Genomic DNA, 7,132 nt, shown 5'->3' with positions numbered 1-7,132 from the left:
TTTATGTTAGAATAGGTGTAGATTTAATTGTTGTTATTTTAGATATATTATTTTTTGAAAATTAATTTAATTTCTGGAATTAAATTTGTGATAAACAGTACCTCATCAGTGAACTGCTTTTTAAGAGGCACTTTCACATGTCTTGAGGTAAACAGTATATCACAAAGTCACTATTTACTAAATGTGAAACAGTAATTTTTCATGAGACTGTTCACTTATGGTAAACAATGCATCACGAAAAGTTATTGTTTCATATAAAGTTAGTAGTGATTTTTTGTGATGTACTACTTGCTTCTCGCAAAAAATAACTGTTTCACATAAAGTTAACAATATTTTTTTGTGATACACTGTTTACTTCTTGCGAAAAATCACTGTTTCATGTGAAAATAAACAGTAACCTGCGATGCACTATTTACTACGAGTGAACATGCCACAAGATCATATTAAAAGGGAACTTTGGTGGTATTTTTGCTTTATATGAAAAAGTTAGGGTCTTTTCGTTTAGTTTTAAATATATTAAGACATTTAATTTAATAACCCAAAATATTAATAGATTCTTTTTATTTTAATGAGGGATAGATGCGTTTAATGATTGATAGAAGTGTTTTTGAATTTTTGAAATTTAATTGAAGAAACTTTAAGATTACATCAAACCGCGGTGGAAATAAGTCTTTTAGCCTAAAGTATGCCTGGGGGATTATCCATATTTAAAGCATTTCATTGAAACTCTTTTTTCATTTATTACATTAAATATTCTTACATAAAAATGTAGAATGAAACTTCAACACATATAAAAATAAAACCACTAGAAAGTAAGCTGAGTTTAACATTTTCATCAAGATAAAATTAAAAGTGCATCTACGTAGTAACATCTACCTTGATATGAATTTATAATAATTTCCCAGACTTAATTTGCATTTTCATCTACATTTTAAGGTTGGCTTCAAAATGCTGTTGCACCACCTTCCAAGCCGCCACCACATGTAGTTCCTCTGTTAGAGTAGCACCAATAGCAAACCTTATCACAAAGATTCCCTCTACCATGGCATGAGTCATGAATAATTTCCCAGATCTATTTATGGACTCCAACAATTCACTATTGAATTTATTTACTCTCTCCACCTCACTTGCCTTATCCAATGTTGATGGCAATCCCCGAAAACAAACCATAGCAAAGTTTCTCGGAACAACAACCTCAAACCTCTTGTCACTTCCCACTAGCTCTTCAAAGAGCTTTGCCATTCTCACATGGCTACTAAGGAAATTCCTGAGATTGGCCACTCCATAGCTTCTAAGAACCATCCATAGTTTCATGGTCCTAAATCTTCGGCTTCGAGTTATTTGCCAATCTTTATAATCCACCACTTTCTTCGAATCACTAGCCTTCTTCCTCAAAAACTCTGGATTTGTTGAGAGCGATTTTATGAGAGCGCCTGGATTCTTCACCCAAAGGCAACAACAATCTAGAGTAGTGAAGAACCATTTGTGTGCATTTAGACTGAAGGAGTCCACATCTTCAATACCATTCGGGAAATGTCGAAACTCTGGGCAGATACAAAAACTTCCAGCATCTGCAGCATCAATATGAACCCATATTCCATATGTTTTGGCTATGTCAATTAGCGGACCGACTGGATCAACGGCGTTTGTTCCTGTCGTCCCAACTGTAGCACATAGAAAAAGAGGGATCAACCCCGCTTCTACATCTGATTCAACTATCGACTGCAGGAAGTCCGGGCATAGACCAAATGAAGATGATTTCATAGTCTTAATAGCCCGGAAGTTGTTGGGATCAATGCCGGCGATTTAAGCAGCTTTTTGGAGAGCACTATGAACCATAAACAACAAGCTTTGTAATGTTTTCTCTTCCAATCTTACTGAGAGTTTGATCTCTTGCAGCAGGTAATGTGCACAAAATGGATTCACATGTAGTACCTTGTACAACACCCCCACCATTTCCAGAGAAAAGGAAAGATTTAGGAAGCTTCAGCATTTCTCCAAACCAATCCACAACAATATATTGGAGCTCAGTTGCTGCGGTGATGACATCCAATTAAATCCTACAACATTAAAGCCTGTGCTAATCATTTCACCAATAATCCCAGCGACGCTGCCACTAGAAGGGAAGTATGCAAAATAATTAGGACTTTGCCAATGCGTTAATCCAGGGACAATGTGTTCCTGGACATCCTGGAGGATTTTCTCAATAAGTTCGGGATTATTTGGTGCAGATTTTGGCAAGCGATTACTGAGATAACCCGGTTCAACCTGGCTTCGAACCGGCTGTTTCTCAACATTTTTGTAACAATCAGCAATGAAGTCTATGATCATGTGACCTTGCCTACTCAGTTCCTCAGAATCTAGGGGGTAATGAAAGATATTGAGTTATTTTGAAGTTCAGGATCGAAATTTAGGCTACCCACATCTTTCAATACTTATTGTAATATTAATGAAACGTTAATTGTGTTGTATAAGGATATATTGAAAGTATCAACAATTTGTATCATTAACAACACCAACTTGCAATGCTTTTTGTAAAGATATATTGCTACATGCATTGCACTTTTGGCAACAAGCAAATGCATGTTGTTGTGTTTATGTATTGGCAACTTACAAAGGATCTTACCATACATTTACGCACCATTTGAATGCACAATCGATTTCCAAAATCTATATTATAGAAATTAGAAAAACGTTTATTTGTATAAGGGTAAATATATAAATTTACAACCTTTTTATAAAATTTGAAAGTCAAACTCAAGCTTGTTATTCAGGGACAAATTTCAATTCATGCAATTTAAGAACATTTTATTGTAATTTTGTTCAATTTAAGGACACTTGATATTAAAAATGATTACATTGAATAGGGAACCGGAGCAAACCAATAGTTGTACAAGTTATACCAAAAATACAACCAAAATGATTACATTAAAGTGGGGATTTGTCTGGTGATTACACTCTTCATAATTCTCCATTAAAAAAAAAAAATTAGGTCGATAAAAAAGAAACAGAAGTTCCGGTCAAAATTTGGCAGCTGACGGATTCGCAAAGGTCTTCCATCTTCTAATTCATTGAATTTGAAGGGGACTGGTGTGAAATTGTCTTTGTTGGTCGATTTAAATAAACAAAAATAGTAGCCGGCCGGAGGGAAGTTTCCACTTGAGGCTATTATAAAACAAATAAAATAAATTAGGTGTGCACTTGATAATGTAGACCTGGTATAGAGGGGTTTTATCCATCCCAAAAACGGGTATGGATTATTAATTGTTGAATCTCTACCCTATTTAAATTCCTAATTGGGTATACATACATGTGATGAGATAATCCGCAATCTAAAAACTAATATATTTTTTTCACTATCACTTTATTCTCTTTCTCTACTTTAAGGTTTTGTTCAAGCTGCAATCCTCTTTTTCTGACCACTATTCCTTTTTCTTACCTATCTCTTCTCCCTCTCTAATAGCATCTCTCAATGCATTTGATCCCTTTTAGGCAAGCAAACACGGGATTTAAAACTCAAAACAATTAAATCAATAAATCAATAATACACAATTCTATTCGGTTTTTGTCGGCAACTCTTTGAACCCTTTTAGGCCGGTTTGGACCCAACCCATCGGTTGGTCATCTCTAAATAAAGGAAGTCCATGGGAAAACGCGTTTCTTCATAATTATATTTCCTTGGTTGTCGTTTACCACTCGTCTAGCAATCATTAAATAACCACTTTTCTTTTAAATTCCATAAAACCAATCAATGAAAAACTTACGAGCCACGACTTACTCACGAGACGTAACCACTTTTCATTTTTAAAAATATTAAATACGTCAGGTAGTAGCCTATTCCATTCTCACTTTTAATATCCTGATTCGTTGACTTGTCACTTGTCTGACATTAACGGAGAAGCAACTTGTCTAATTAAACAGCCTTAATTAGAACATTGTAGCCTGGACACAAAATTCTTGCATTTTTGCACAAGAGATACAGAATGATCACAACAGGCTCTTCAAGATTTATGCTTTTCCTTTGTTTCATTCTTCTACATATTGCTAAACCCACAATTGCCCAGCAAGACTTCCTGTACCACTTCTGCGAATACGGCAAAGGTAACTATACAGCAAATAGTACGTACCAGGCAAACCTCAATGCCCTCCTCTACTGTTTCTTCAAACACCAATGGATTCTACAATTTTTCTGTTGGACAAAACTCAGACAAAGTAAACGCAATGGCTCTTTGTAGAGGAGATGTTAAAGTAGAGGATTGCCGTAGTTGCCTCAATGATTCTCGATATAAGCTCACTCAGCTCTGTCCCAACCAAATGGAGGCTATTGGATGGTATGACCAATGTATGTTACGCTACTCAAACCGCTCCATATTTGGCACAAGCGAAGTCCTTCCTCGATTTTCGATGCGGAACCCTAATAATGCATCAAGTGTGGAAGAATTCAATCAAGTGCTGCAGACATTAATGGACAGCCTGAAAAATAAAGCTAAATCTGGCGGTTCCCTTCAAAAGTTCGCCACTGCAAATGCATCTGCCCCCGATTTTGAAAAATTGTTTGGACTTGTTCAGTGCACTCCCGACTTGACCGATATGGGCTGCAATGACTGCCTTGACACCATTATTGGAGCTATTTCAAATTGTTGTGATGGGAAGGAAGGAGGAAGAGTTGTAGCTCCCAGTTGTAATATTAGGTATGAGGTCTATCGTTTCTATGACCCTACAACTGACGATCAAGCACCACCGCCTCCTCCGCCGGCAAACAATGGTACAGATTAATTTTACCATCTATATATATATATATACACACATAATATCTGAAGATTTATGTCATCAGGAAATTTAATATCATTCTTGCATATAAGAATCTATAACAGTGATGAGAATTTAATATGAAAAGTTATATGAAATAGGTATATGATAAGAAAAAGATTTTGCAGGTAACACTTCTGGAACCGTCGTCATCATAATCATTGTTGTCTCAGCTGTTGCTGTGGTTATATTTCTTATCCTCATCTGCATCTGCTTCAAAGTGAGGAAGCCCAAGAAAAAAATTGAAAGTAAGAAGAGCTTGCTTTAATTTCTTAAACATCTCAATATATTTGAAATTTAATTATTTTAATTTCGTTGAAACAACAAATTCTATCTATACTTATACAATAAATATTAAATAAATTGAGTACTAGTTCCAAATTATTTACCACTAATTAGCTAGACATGAGATCATGTACTTTTATACAAAACAAAAGATTGAAATAAATTAACACTGCCATGTTATATTTACAGAGCAGCAATTAATTCACTTTTATTAAAAAATTACCCTTTCCCATGGCCATGTTATATTTACATGATTTTCTGACTGTCTCCCTGAAGACTTATACAAAGCATCTAAAACCAGGGTTTGAAGTTAGAATTAATGCATTTTTGTTGAGATAAGTAGTTCTGGAATGCAGTCATGCATTCATCAGAAGTTTTTTTTTTTTTTTTTCAAACTGAGACACCCGAATGGCATTTCCGCTGAAAGTTTTTTCCACTATTGAAGCTGTGGATGAAATCAGAACTGCAGAGTCCTTGCAATATGATTTTAACACAATCAAAGTTGCGACAAACGACTTTTCTGAAGCAAATAAACTCGGACGAGGTGGATTTGGTGCTGTGTACAAGGTTATTATGATATATTCTATGTATTACTTTGGAAATTATTAGTTTATTTTTTATTTTCTGCCTATAAACTTTTCTGTTGAATTTTCAGGGCACGCTTTCTAATCAACAAGATGTAGCTGTAAAGAGACTATCTAGAGATTCTGGACAAGGAGATCTAGAATTTAAGAATGAAGTAATATTAGTGGCCAGGCTTCAACACAGGAATCTGGTTAGGCTACTGGGTTTCTGCTTGGAAGGCGATGAAAGGCTTCTCATCTACGAGTTTGTGCCTAACACAAGCCTAGATCACTTCATATTTGGTAATTAAACTCATTTCTGCAACATTTTGGTAGATGCAGAAATGAATCCAAAAATTGCAGATTTTGGTATGGCAAGATTGTTCCAAATGGATCAAACTCAAGGTGATACAAGTAGAATTGTGGGAACCTAGTACGTATCATATTACACTTTACTCTCCTTGAAATTAAAAGGGAAAGTACCTCACACATATTACAAAATTATTACAACGTCCAACATTACAATTCAATTAAAGATTATTATAATTATTGATGTCATCGTGCAGCGGATATATGGCTCCGGAGTATGCAATGCACGGGCTATTTTCAGTAAAATCAGATGTTTTTAGTTTTGGCGTGTTACTTTTGGAGATTGTAAGTGGACAGAAAAATAATTCTTTCCTTAACGCGGGGCATGTGGAGTACCTTCTTAGCTGTGTAAGTATAAGCCTCTAATTTTTACATGTATTTCTGCAAGCGTGACGGACTATAACGATTGATAAATTGTTACAGGCATGGAGAAATTGGAGGGAAGGAACAGCGTTGAATCTTGTAGATCCAACATTGGGATCGGGTTCAAGACCTGAAATGATTAGATGCATTCACATTGGGCTACTGTGTGTTCAAGAAAGTGTAGCAGACAGACCAACCATGGCTTCAGTTGTTCTAATGCTTAATAGCAACTCTTTAACTCTCCCAGTTCCCAAGCAGCCTGGGTTTTTTATGGACAGCAACATAGAATCTGACATCTCATATTCACGGGACATTAATCCAAGGTTGACACAACCCGAACATTCAGAAGAGGAAACGAAGCCACTTTCAGTGAATGAGGCTTCAATTACCGAGCCACATCGTCGGTAGTTTTGAGGACAAATGTTTGTGTAAAATTTTATTGAAAAACCCGGGACAAGGCATACATATAAATTTATGTTTTTACAGAGTAATTCCTAAACCATTTTCTTCAATGTGTATATTTTTACTTAGAGTAGTGTTAATTAAGTGTTATTTTATCTTTATTTAAAATCATCAAATCATATAATGTTATATTATTTGAGTACTCAAATGTAAATTAATTTGTTTTCACTCATCCAAATAACCGATAGGCCTTAGGAGGAAGCTTAGTAAACTCAATAATATTTATAAGTTGTCAAATCTTCTGGAAAACCAATTACAAACATGAACACATGTTTAATATG

General features: G+C 35.2%; 2 pseudogenes; one reads left to right on the top strand and one right to left on the bottom strand.

The window, feature by feature from the left end:
- Nucleotides 1-888: 888 nt before the first annotated feature.
- On the bottom strand, nucleotides 889-2,364 carry LOC123219666 (annotated as a pseudogene).
- Nucleotides 2,365-3,851: 1,487 nt separating this feature from the next.
- On the top strand, nucleotides 3,852-6,887 carry LOC123218510 (annotated as a pseudogene).
- Nucleotides 6,888-7,132: the final 245 nt, after the last annotated feature.

Source organism: Mangifera indica, chromosome 6, assembly GCF_011075055.1.
Source record: "Mangifera indica cultivar Alphonso chromosome 6, CATAS_Mindica_2.1, whole genome shotgun sequence".
NCBI lineage: Eukaryota > Viridiplantae > Streptophyta > Magnoliopsida > Sapindales > Anacardiaceae > Mangifera > Mangifera indica.
This window is presented reverse-complemented; position numbering and strand designations above follow the sequence as displayed.